The 14,095-nt window shown below is 35.1% G+C and overlaps 1 long non-coding RNA gene across 1 annotated transcript; it reads left to right on the top strand.

Moving 5' to 3' along the window:
• Positions 1-553: 553 nt before the first annotated feature.
• Positions 554-13,012, top strand: LOC310645574. The gene is made up of 5 exons (XR_014493527.1): positions 554-937; positions 3,525-3,591; positions 4,105-4,154; positions 7,198-7,245; positions 12,640-13,012. It is a non-coding gene; the product is annotated as an uncharacterized lncRNA (long non-coding RNA).
• Positions 13,013-14,095: the final 1,083 nt, after the last annotated feature.

Below are 14,095 nucleotides of genomic sequence, written 5' to 3' on the forward strand. Positions count from 1 at the left end.
TCCACCAATCAGCGACGCCAGATTTCCCCCCTCCCCCCCACTATCCTGAGAGACGAGAGATCCACCTTGAAAAGGCATTTCGTCATCGGGGGGGGCGGGGCACCAGCTGCGGGGAAGAGAGCGCGAGAGCAGCTGCCCGCGGACCAATCACAGCCCGTTACGCGCTCGTGGCAAGCCAGCTCAATGCAGTTGGGTGTTGTTGTTTTTTTAAAAAAAGGTGGGGGGGAGAGGGGAAACGTCGCTGGTGCACAACACGACGGAGCGCATGGGCGAAGGGAGGGGGGAAACAGAGCGAGAGAGGGAGGGAGGGAGGGAGGGAGGGAGAAAGAGGAGGGCCAATAGCGAGCCGTAGCCTGGGGACAGGCGAGCGCGAGCTCGAGCCAGGAAGGCGGCCAATGGGTTTCTGGAGAAAGGCGAGCCAATAGGGAGGCGGCCTGAGCGCAGACGCGCTGGAGGGAGGCCGAGGCGCGCGCCGGCCCCGCCCCCCTCCCTCCCTGCCGCAGTAGTGGCTGAGGGAGCGAGGGCGGCCATTTTGGGAGTTTGGGCAGGGGCGCGGGTGGGGGAGGGGAGGAGAGGGAAGCTTCGCGGAGAGACGGCAAAGACAGGCAGAGGCTTCCCTCACACACTCGCTCGCACACGGCACAAGATGGCCGGGCGGGCAGCTGCTTGGCGAACCGCTGCGCCTTTTTCCCCTCCCTCCGTTCTCGGCGGGATGCCTCTCCCGCCAACCTTCCCGGGCCGAGAGCGGCCTCAGGGTCGGGGGCTCCTCCGGACGGGGCTCCCGAGCTGGGGGGGAGGGTGTCCCGTCCCGGTGGAGACCGCGGCGGACTCGGGAGCAGCCTCTGCGGCAAGGCAGCCTCGGCTCGCCCGTCCGCCCTCCGGGGTGCCGCCGCTCGGCCAGCCCCGCTCGACTCGCTCGGCTTCCCGCCTCAGGACGGTGAGTATCGCCTCAGCTGCCGCCCTGCGAAGTCCTTCTCCTCCGTCTCTGCCGCGCCCCCCCCACACCCTCCGCCATTGTCTCTTTGTCCTTGAGAAGGAAAACAAGATGTCCTTGGAGCCGCCTGAGAGATGGGGGGGGGGAGGAAGGGCGGCGAACGTCGGCAACAGCCCGGGGACCCTGCCCTTCTGCGGGGAAAAGACCCGACCCGAGCGCCTCGAAAGCGGGAGAGGGGGGGTCCCCAAACTAGAATTGGGGCGCCGAGGCTTCCCGCCGATAGGAGGAGGAAGTCCCCACCGCTTCCAAGGTGGGCGTCGAAGGGAGAAAAGAAGCTCCCTTTCTTCCTCGGATTGGGGCTTTCTGGTAGAAAGCCGGAGAGCCTCCTTTTCCCTCCAGTCTCGGGGTACCCCTCCCCAAATTTAGCGGTCTGTGGGGGGGGGAAGGACTTCTTAGAAAAGAGCGGTTCGATCCCGGCGACCGGATGGGCGAGAAGGTGGGATTCCTCGTTGCTGTTTATGGGGTTTTTCCCCCCCCTCTGGAGGTGAAAAGTCCACGTTTGTGGGTTTGGAGGCTCCTACCACCATTTTGGGGGGTACACCGAGACTGGGGTGAAAATGTGGAATTCGAGGTTGGGGGGGCTTTTCCTTTCTTCGCTTTTTTGGGGGTATCGTTGTAAGAGGCTGTTAAAACGCCCTCTTGTTCCGTGGTTTTGGTGTGTGTTTTTTTTTTTTTAGAATGCCCCCCCTCCCCCCCCCCCAGATTCCTGGTTAGGCGCAAAGCCTGACATCGAGAAGGTGGATGTCAAACCAGAGCCGCCATTGAACTGCAGTTTTCCTCCTTTCTTCCTCCTCCCTTACCCAGCAGAAATCTAGGGATTATACCTCCCTCCCCCTTCCCAAAATATCAGGGGTCCGTGCCCATTCTTCCCCGTACAGAATTTGCAAGGTCTGCGCGCTGGATTTCTGTATTTTTCTTTCTTTGAATAAATAACTGAAGGGCAAGGTATCTGAGGGTAGTTTGCTATGGAGCTACAGGGGGGGGGGTCTGCAGCAAATTGGGACAACACCCTCTTAAAATATTTGGAGCAGGGAAATGAAAAGGTATACTGTGATTCCATATACAGGATGTCTGCGACAAAGTCTCAAGTTCTTTAAAAAGAGTCGTTGTCCTCCATTGTTACCGAAAGAGGAAAAGAGTCCTGGTTTTTTTCTTATTCTTCTTCTTCTTCTTCTTCTCTTGTAAGAACAAAAGACGCCATGGCTGTCTCTTTCTCTCCAAACAAATTTGTTTTTCTGTATTTGGGTGTTGGCATTTAACTCTTTCTAAACTAGGTATGTGGAAACAATTTGCAAACAAGGTGGTTTTTTTTTGGTCAGTGATAACAGAATTAAAAAACGTTTTATCCGAAAGATTCTAATGAAAGTTTAGGATGAAATACATGCATCTTTTAGAAGTATGCCAGTTAATCTAATTGAGTAAGCTAAATTGGAACTAGAGTCGATTATGAGTAAAAAAAACAAACAACAACTAGCAGTAGGTAATGAAGTATATAGGAAAACAGTTTTAAAAGTTGGAGAATGTGTTTTTGTGATGTGTTTTATTTGAAGTTTGAATTTTCTGGCTTTTTCTCATGCAAATTTAATCTTAAAACCTCTTCATTAAGCGAAAGTAAAAACTTAAAATGCTTTGTTACTTTTTCATTGGGTTCAGTGCTTAATGTTTGAACATTTGGATGATAGGCTGCCTATTTTTAAAATGGTGTGTTAATTTGTCCTAATGTATTTTCCTCCTGGATCAATATGTAATATTTCTTAGGCTTTGTAATTTTAAAAGTTTATCAGATAAGAAAGTTGTAGCATGGAATGATCATTTGGTATATTTTTGTAATATTAGCAAATATTTTAAAATCCTTTGTACATGTGGCTTCAACTGATTAATCAACCAAAAGCTGTTGTGAAGCATGTATTTAAAAATTCTATATAGATAAGTAGCTCTGAGGTTTCACTGAAACTTTAAAGTTATGATTATGGATTTGAAAGTCGTCTTATATGACTGGAAAATTGTAATAAAGCCAACTGTTAAAGTTAAAAAAGTCCAATATATTTTTTTTACAGAAAATGATATTAAAGCAAGGTGTAAATGTTAAGAAGGGAAAATTTGGATACTTTTGTGGATTATAAAAAAAATTCACTCTAAAAAGAGCTTTATAAAATTATCTGGTGAAATCTCAGTTAAGATAATGTAATTCTATCACTTCAAACAGTAGAAGTATTTTAAATGTGTGTAACCTTGAGAATAAGAAAGCTAAACATGGTTGGCTTTTCTCATAGTTGCAGTTGCATGACTTGGTTTTGGGATAGACTTTGTTATGGCACTTCTGTTGTGTCTTTCCCTTGAGATGGTAGAAAAAGATTGCATTAAGCAGAAAGCTTGTATAGAAATACTTTTCTTACAGTCTATGAGACTTTATGAAATAGTGCTTAACTTTATAGATAGTACTGACATAATTTTAAGTATTTTATTTAATAGATATGTACAAATGTTAAGATAAAACATTTCTGATTAATCCAAATATATTTTTCTTTAGGTGTTCTATGAATATTTGCCACCCCAATAGCAGATGGCTTATAAGAGTTGCTCAGAATTTTTTGTAGGTAAGAATTAACTCATTTTGTTTCTTAGCTTTGAATAAATGTGTCCCTTATATATAACATTTAACCTAAAAAGAAAAAAATGAAACTTCATTATGATTATATTTGTTATTTGATTAAAATTGAAAAAAAATGGATGAAATTTTGAAAAGGGTCCTATTGATTTCACTGGTACGTATCCTATATACCTGTATTGGAGAATGTAAGCTTCAAGTTGAAACTTGAGCCTAGGGAACTTACATATAAGTAAATTACTTTCATTTTAAAACATATTTATGATCAAGTTTCATACTTATCACTGGAATGAAAAAAGTTGTCTTAATACTTGCACAAAAAGGATGATCAACTTAAATCCAAAATGTGCATTATAAATACTTAGAAATATATCTATATATATGTACACAGATACACACATTTATGTGTTTGAGGGAGGACTTTTCTGTAAGTCTTTTGATGTCTATATTGAATGCCATTTTTGACAGACACACACACAGAAACATATATTCCTTTTTACAGAACTAGAAGGATCCAGATGGAGCTAAAGGAGAACATGTTATCTGTTTCAGGTATTTTTCAATTTATTCTTATTTGAATAATGCAGATGTTTTACATCTTGTTGTCTTTCTAGCCTTTATCTCTTTAACAGAATCTGCTTGGAATTTGGAATAGCCTTCTAAACCTTAAAAGTAAAGTATTTTCAATATTACGACAGTATTTTCAATATTACTAAAACGCTCATAATTTTTGTTAAATTAAAACTTAATATTTTTAGCACTAAACATACATTTACAGTATTTGGAAATGATTACTTTGCTATCATAAAACACTTAAATGCTCATTGAATAGCTCATATTAAATCTAAAATTATCTTTAATTTTTATAGACATGTTGAAATTTTAAATAGACTTCATTTACTTTCCTAAACACAGTGATACTCCCAATTATCCCATTGCTAATTTCAACAATCTCATGTGTTATATCTATTTATTAAATTTTACATTAAAAACCAGAAAGTCATGCTGATGAAGTAAATTTTGTTCACACAGTCATTTACTTAATACAAACTTTGAACTATAATACACTCAGATATATTTTCCGCATAATCCAGGTTTGAATAGTAATTGACTGTTGATATGAGATAGTGTTAAGTATGAACACAGTAAACAGGTGATAGAATTCATTCACAGAATTTTGGCGCTCAACTTGGTTAACATTCGAAAAATTAAAAAATAGAGCTGCTTAAAACAAGATACATGTTTTGCTCAGAAATTGATCAAACTATATATAACTAGCTATTTAGATTTTTTCTGTTTTACTAAAACCCAGTCCTTTTAAGTTTAAACTGAGTGACTATAAATTTAAGACGTTACCTTCAAATATTGAATCTGACTATCATATTTGCCATATGAGTAACATAGTAAATTATTAAATATAAAATACTGATAAAAACAAAACAGTCCTTTATTTTATTAATAAATAACTACTGCCAGGGACCTAACTCAGATTAGATTGCATTTCCGTTTACGTGGCTTTAGGAGTGAACAGAAAACTGGTAAAGATGTCATCCCTTGTGTCAAACCTTATAGACTATAATAAATTTTGAGAATAGGTAATCCATATAGTTTTACCCTCTTTTCTCTTCTTCAGAGTAATAGAACATGCCCATTGCACGTCATCATTGAGGCTAGAATGAACATTTAAATTTAAGTTTCTTGCTTCTGCATCAAATACATTCAAACATTAAGTTACATCATTTTAATTGATGGTGACTTTGGCATATTTTCTTTTTTTAAAACAAAATTCAGTTGTAAAATATATTGTATTTTTTTGTAAATTAAGTATAATTTCTATACAACTGTAATGAATATTGTAAAAGGTGCAAAAGGATATTTCAGTGTCAAGAATCAAAGTGATGAGCCAAGGAAATTAGAAAATCTTAAATCTCACCTAAATCCCTTTAGAATTGTGAATCATAGCATTCTGGGTTAATTCCCTTGGCAAGTATTGTGGCATTAAAAAAACACCTAACACTTAGCACTTTGTCTATGCTCTAATTGACAATAAGTATCAGTATACGAAATGTTTACGTTTATAGCATCCACTAGTGGATAGTATAACAAATTATGTTTATTGGGAAGTCTATGAATGTGTCAATGCTAAAAAAAAACAGGTTTGAAAATCTGTAATGTGTATTTTTGAAAAATCATGTACCTGTAGTGTGTTTCTTGTGAAATGTATTATGTAGTCCATTACATGATGAGGTCAGACTAATAAAATATTTCAATCTCTAAAGTTAAAATGATGGAATGTGAAGACAACCATCACCACCACCTCCCAAAAAAGAAAAGCTGGTTTAAAATATGTTAAATTTGCAATTTTATGAAAATGTATTCCAAAATGTTTAGTGGGACTTGCTTCAGAGAAAATAGGCCTTGGAAAATTATCGTTATATAGAACTGTAATGAAAATCAATCTATTAAGTAAATCCAGCGTTGACTTTGCTACACTAATATATTATTAGAAATTATATATTATTAGAATATATTATTAGAAATTAGAATTGTCTGCAAATTGGAAATATACACATATTGTGGAAAAAATCCTTACAATGTTGAGATTTAAATGTGAAGAAATAGAGGTACTACATTAGAGTGTTACCTGAACATTTCTAGTAATATGTGAAATTGCCCCCTCTGCCCATTATTGAATGAAATCACATGAAGGAAATTAGGTGAATAGATGCTAAATACTTAGGTAGTTGAGAAATTCAAAGGTTTATCATCTTCCCAACATATATATCAGCTCCCTATCTTCCATGTTAAGTTTCAAAATTGAAGACAGAATATTTCACCTTGGAGACTTCTGAAGCTGATATGTTTGCAAATAGTCCATATTTTCCTGAATTATTAGTTACCATGGCATTTTTAGAATTCTGGTACTTTTGGTCCAATAGATAAGGCAGTTCCAAGATTCTTCTTGGAATTTAACAATCTTGCTAAATTTAGAATTTAGCAACAATGATAGAAGTTTATTAAATTCATTCTGGATTATGAAAGATGTCAAGTGTTGTATAATTTCAGACATATTTGGTTAATAATAGACTGCTTAGCTTCCTCAACTTTTCCCCCTTAAAGAATTTATTCTGTTACAGAACTTAATTTTTTTAAAAAATATTCAATTTACAGAGTTACTATGGTGTTGTGATTAAGGTGTTGGACTAGAAATTGGAGATTCTAGCTAGTCTACCCTTGGTTGTGAAGCTCATTGGGTGATTTGGGACCAATCTCATTCTCAGCCCAACCTACTTCAGAGAGTTGCTATATTTCTGTTCCTATATAGTAAGACAGGAGAAGGGTAAAATAAGGAAGCCCTAAAACATAATACCCACATATTTTCACTAAGAAAACCTATTGTGCCGTGGATTCATAGTGCATAAAGTAGCAAGTCCCTACTTTAGAAAACAGGCATCAACTTTAATACTTTAGTCTTGAACATAGTCTTGGTATACCAAGAACACACTGAAATCACTTTTCTGAATAAATGTAGGATTTTATTAGTGATATATTGAATTAATTTATTAAACAAAAGATATTTAACTTTTCTCTCTAGATGCTTTGAACTGATTCCATAAAATACCTGATTCTGTATGGTGTACTGGTAAGTTGCTCTCAGTATATTACCATGAGTGCTTTTGTAACTGTGTTTTAGCATGTTTTGTGGAAAAGATCTAAAACTACGAATCTCTATGAATTAAATGAGATGTTTCCAGGATAATTTTAATAGAATCAACCAGTGATATTCTTGGAGAAAACTACTCTGCTACCATTAGGGAAATTGTATGTTTTAACATTTTTCCAGATAGCATAATAAAAATATACCCATCTGAATCTACCATTGGTGAGAAGGAGTCAGATTAACCCTCTTTATCAGTACATTTCTTTTTTATTGACTGCCATTTTTTGCATATATAGCACACCATTTTTGGTCTAAATTAGTTTGCTCTAAGAAAAGCATTACTTGCTCCTGTTAATTGCACAAAGCACTTGAACAAGTTAATTTTGAAAGTAATTAGATATCTTAATTACAGTCTATCACCTGCTTAAAATTGTTGAAAGTTCTGTTCTAGCATCTCCTGGGTTGTCTATAATTATCCTATTGCATGGTGCTGTAAATAAATTTTAACATTCATTGAGGTACATAGAATCTAAAGCTCCTATGTTTCAGAATGCGACATATCTGTGATCATATACAAATTCTGACAGTTTTTAAAATATACTAGCCGGTTTTCTAAAAATATTCAGTGTTAGAAGCAAGACCGTGTTATTTAATACAAGGTTTAAAAGGATTGCGCTGTATTTTCCTTTGGTCAAGAGAACCTGCTGATCAAAAAGTATGCTGGGGTTTCAGAGTATATGTTTAATATGCTATAAAATAGAATTATCACTGGTGAATATTTGGATTCTAGGAAAATTCTTTAAATCAGGTCATCTCATTGAAGGATAGCATTTGAGTGCAGTAGCTACTTCAGTTTGTTCTATTAAGTGAACATTTTTCTGGAGGGTTTAACTATGCTCAGAAGGCTAACTTGGGTAATACCTCAAAAATCCTAATTTGAATTAGTATGTTGCGTAATGAAATCATATTCCATGTAAGCAGTTCTCTACTCTTAAAAAAAATCCAAAGAAGGGTAGTGTTCAACCATTTATTATTTATGGTAAATTTGAAGACTTGAAAGTTTCATTGATTTATCCTATTCTTACCTTGAATGCTTCTGCATCTTCTCACCTGTGGAATGTATAGCAGCAGTTGAGAACTACAGTTCTGTATATTGCATTACTCAGGTCAGCCTTACTCAATCCAGTTATCATTGGTTGATTGGCAGTTAAAATACAGTGGTGGCTATGCTTTCACTATTATGGAGAGTACTAACTGGAAAACAATGCTTTAGACAAACCATTGTGATTTAGCAGAGCTTTTGTATAGAAAGCTATGCTTTATTTGCTTAACAAAAGGATGCTATTTCTGAAAAAGTTTAAGACACAGGAGAGGAATACCCAGTCCTTCAAATATTCCTAGCCTGCAATTTTAGCAGCTTTCACGGTTGGCTTTGCTATTTCGCTTGATGGGTATTCTATTTGAACAACACCTTGAAAGCCACAGAATCCTAAACTTTTTCATTGCAATAAACAGGTTATTTGAAAGTACCATTGGTAAACTCAGCAGTAGATCTGGAATTACAAATGTAAACTATAATTTATAATATCAGCCCATTTCCCTTGATTAATTTTGTTGGGGATTCTCATTCAGGATGACCTCAACCATATAATAATTTGATATATGTGACTCTTACACATTAATAAAGCATGCTACAAACAAAACAAGAATAAAAATGTTTGAAAATCCAAAATTTTGACTGTATGATCAGTTTTATGGAACAACACATTAAAGAGCACAAGAGAAATGAGTGACAAAAACTGGAAATGATCTCAAGTATATTTTATATATTACACCTTCAACTAAAAGGTGTTTATTTTCTAAATATCTCCTTTTCTATTTAATTGAAATATGTTTGAACAATAATTTACCAAGTAAAAATGATTGCCTGTTACAAGCTCCCATTGCATTCTGATAAATTTGAATGCTGAGATTCTACCATAAATGCTTTTTATTTGTTCCAGAGCTCTATAACCCAATATTTTACAAACAAATGTTAATATGAATTAAGTCCCATATGGCAGTAGTCTTCCTTTTTGGCATACAGTCCCCAAAACATCTATACTATGATTTTTTTAGTCATACCGGTATTTTAGCTAGATCTTAGGTAGTTGATGTGAGTGATCAGTGTAAATATGTCCTATGTTCCTTTTATAAGCAGTCATTATAGGAATGCTTACAAAAAAGAAAAGATTAAGATAATTAATACTTGTTCCTTAACCAAAAATTTACATGATTTGTGTGCACACACATCTCTACAGTAGTGACAAAATATAATAATTAGTAAATAGTAAGACCACGTCTTTCATCCAACAACAGAACTGTTAAAATGGAAATTGATGGTCCCTTAAAACACAGTGTTTATTTTCTTCTTAGATGTTGCCATATTTGTTTCACATTTCTTCCTCTTTTTGACTTTAAACAACCCCTGGGCCCATTGGATTATCATTTCAGAGATATTTCTCTACCAGATTCCTCAAGGCCTTCAAAAATGGCAGAACATCTAATGTTCCAGAAAAGTTTTTAAAAATCCAGGGATATATTCAAAGCTATATCTCCCTTGAAAGTAGCCCATATTGAAGTATAAAGCACAAAGAAACAACAGGAGTTGACCAAAGGAAATATTTCATAATGTTTTATATTATGTAATGTTTTATGATAATTTTTATGTCATAAATGTGTTATAAAATTTGTCAAATTTCAATTCAGTGGAAGCATTGGGTTCTAGGTTTTGGACTCATTCTGTTAGTTAGCCCGTTTGGTCCAAAATTAATTGCCCTACAATGCACCATTTTTTTTCCAAGTCAAAGGATAACACACAAGAGTTTCAGTAGTATAAAATCTCTTTAGGAAAACCTTATTTGCTGCCTGTTTTTCAGTTGTTAATGAAGAACATCCTATAGCGCCCATAGTTCTTCAGCAACTGTTGGCAAAACCTAAATGAGTGTTTATCTGAATACTTTGCAAAAGTGGTCATAAGAGTTAAACTTGAGCCTTAGTTTGTTTTCTAAAAATACTTGTTTGGGCTAATTAAAATTCCAAAATTCTTAAAATTGTCAGATTTTCTGAGCAGCAAATAATTGGGATTTAGATGATCTCATTTTTAGGAAACTGCATATTAAATACCGCTTAGAATACCTGGTCACATCAATTTACAATGATTAGTTTTGAATCTTTTACCCATAATATCATCCATTATACTATTAGTCATTTATTGAACAAAAGCTTTAAATCTTAAAACAGTCCTATATCAGTATTACATGTGGAATTAATTCAGTAATGCATTATCAGTACACCTAATGAATTATAAAATTTAAGCATTAAATGTATAATTTATGAAATATTTTACACAATCAAAACTTGTGGAATTCAATAGAAATGAATTTGTATGATGTGTCCTGACATGTTTATTCTGTTGTTACTTGTTACACAATCTGAACCATTGAAGTTTCTAAAGTGAAAAACGTACATCAGTTTTGTTGAGAATGTTCACTTCTGTCATGTCCTTTTGGATTAATACAATTGAGTTTTGGTGAGAATGCTAAATTCACCTTTAAAAATGGAGAATGGCAACTATTCAAAAGTTCGTAGTTATTTATGACAGATGTAAATTTGAGAGTCCAGTTTGTTATTGTATATCTAGATTGTGGTGTTTTTATAGAAGTAGAATGGAAGTAGTGTCATTTGTGGTACATACAATCTCTTCAGTTGGATTGTACCCAGTTATAGAACATAAGTAATACATTTCTGTTGATAATTATATTTAAAACAGCTTAACTTGAATGTTTTTGTGGTTGGACATTTTATTAAAACATTGGCTTATCCTATACAGTCTTTGGAATAATAACAGAAGCTATCAACTATTCTCAACATAGATAAACATAGGGGTTTTTATTCCCCTTTGATCTGCTTTTGTTACCATCAAACATTTTGCTGGATTTCTAGTCATTGCAAAAACTAAATGGTTTTGACTTGATGAATTTGTCAATATTTCTTTTTGTTTGAAACAATTGAAAATAATTTATATATTGGCATGTGATGAGAATAATTAAGGTAGATGCAAGGAATCTAAGATGCCTTTAAGATACTTGGTTGCAGCAAAATGGTGGCTTGAGTTTATGCTATGCTACTGCATTTACAGTACAATGTAATAGTGGGTAGTGATAAGAAAATGGGAGGTTCTTGATATAGCCAATCAAGGGATGACACAACATTAATATTCTTGAACCAATCACTATGAATTCTCCATCCCTAGCTTCCTATTTTTTATTTGGTAGCTACATTTAGAATGGTATCATGAATAAACCATTCCCTAACTTTTCCAGACATTAAAAGTACCAGTTATCCCTCAGTTTTTAGGGCTCAATATGTTTTGCTAGTGCTTTGTGAGAAAGAAATTTCTTCAATTCTGAAGCTTTTTTGGAAACACAATTTCAAGAAAATGTTGACTTGAAATAGGTCTTAGACACTGATTTTGGTAGATCTGCTGAAATTCTCCAGTAATTGTTAGGTATTCCACAGAAAATCTCCTCCCTTCAAATAAGCATATTTGATGCTGCTTCATCTGTTGGATCCTGCCCCTAGAGTGAAATCAGGTGGTGATAATTAAGTTCTGGTTAAGAAAGGACAAGAAAATAATTTATTTATTTATAATTTATAATGAGGCTACAATGTCATTTTGATTAAACAAGCTGGGCTACTTGTCCACATAAAATTAAACCTGAAATAAAGTAACTTTCAGGTGATAAGGCATACTTTGAGAGAATAAGTTGTTATTATTAGGAATTTTGTAAAAGTCTAAATAGTTTTCTCAGTTTTTACTTACATAAACCAGAATTTAAAAAAAAATATTAGAAATAAGTAAGCTGAGATAACTTTGTATACAATCAGTTCTATTGTCTTGATAAAATTACTTGTTTAGTACTTTTCTTTAGGCTTTTCTTTTTGATACCTTTTAAATCTTTAGCAAGAGAGGTATCTGTTGGTTCTCTACTAGTGCTACATTGTTTGCAAAAGTAATACATTTTCTAACACTGAAGCTTCCATTATGCTTTTATGTTGTTGCCCATTAAAATTCCAGAAGTCATACCTATTTTGGAGTTTTTATAAGCTAGATCCTACTTTCAACAGAAAGCTTAAGGAAAACGCACTGCACATTGATATTAAAATTATTACTATTCAATGGTACTAATCTTGATACTCATTTAGTTTTTTAAAATGTGTTGAAAATATTTTCAAATATGCTCAGATATGACAGTTAAATGTTGATTATTTTAAATTTAAGGATAAAATTACTTGCATTCCAACAGCATTTTCTTTTAATTTTTTTTTATAAAGAGTCCAGAGAAAGGAAGAAACTCAAAGGGAGACAACGATTTCCAAATCAAGATTGCAGTTCCACTGCTGAGAGGTTCAGAAAGTGAACTAGTGCATGATTGCTGAGTATGTCCATCCAAGACAGGGATTCTTTAGCATGGACAACGATTGTCTAACCTACAGAAGATTTGAGCTAATTCTGTTTTTATTTTTTTATTTTTTTAAAAAAACTGTGTTTCCAGAATCTTGGGCTTAGCACTCATCTGAGGATGAAGGGCTGGAAGGGGCTGGTCAAATTTTGCAAACCAGGAATGTATAAAAATGTCTGTCCCCTATTTAATTGGCAGAAGTGCATTGCTATTTAAATGGTTTAAATAAAAGTGTTTTTTCCATATTTATTCTTGTTTGTCATCTTTTGGACTGAAACATTTATTATATGATTTGTTGGTATTGATGAGAACTGTTTGATTATTGAATGAGCTCAATACTTTCACCAACTATTTCAAAACTTTAAGTGATTCGTTAGTTTGCCTTTTCAGTAAGATTATAAACTTAAGAGAGTTTATATTATGTATTATGATTGTTATTACTCTTTGTATAATGTCGGAGTTACATGTTCTCTTAATATTAAATGAAGATGGGTATTAATAGTTTACATCTGTGAATTGGTGCAATTCTTAGAAAGGTACAAATCTAATGCTGTGTTTTCTGTGGATGGGCACTGTGCTCAGGACCTTTCTAAGGCAGGTTTAATATTCATTTACCTAAAAACTGACACTTGCTTCTCTGAAAACTTGTATACTTAGATTTCCTCATTGTGGTATGTGGGTTTGATCATACATAACAATACTACTTGGTTTACTGTTGATACAAGTGTCCAAAACATAGTGTTGCTACATTGATGCTCCAGTTCATTAAGAGTTGGATAAAGAACTTAGTCAAAATCTTTAAATCAGTTGTCTTATTTTTCCCATAAAAATTAACCTTGCCATTTTTATTACATTTACTAAAATCTTTTTAACTTTGCATTCCAATTGCTGCATGTAAGATTCATTTTACTGGCCTACTGATGTTCAAAAGATATTGAGGGTAAACTACCTAAAATGCAAAATTTATGTTTGATGTTGACTTTATTGAAAGGAGTAATCATGCTTTTGAAGTAAAAGTGGATAGTTGGTCATTTATGCCATCTTTAGATGCGTCTGTTTGCTTCATTGGTGGCTTAATTCTAGGCTAATGGATTTTCTTGCATATTTAATTTTGTTTTAAAAACTAGTATGAATAATGGTATTAACTGGCCACTTCTCAAGTCTTCCCAAATTGGGCAACTTTGTTAAGTATTTTGCCATCAGATTGTTTGATTAAAGTGATTTGGACTGAAATAATATATGGAGAAATGACAAATGATGGCTACTATAAGTAGGACAATTTGTGAGTCATTTTGATTGTCTCTGCCTCTAGATCAAGACCTTTGGCC

Source organism: Vipera ursinii (genome assembly GCF_947247035.1).
Source record: "Vipera ursinii genome assembly, chromosome: 11".
NCBI lineage: Eukaryota > Metazoa > Chordata > Lepidosauria > Squamata > Viperidae > Vipera > Vipera ursinii.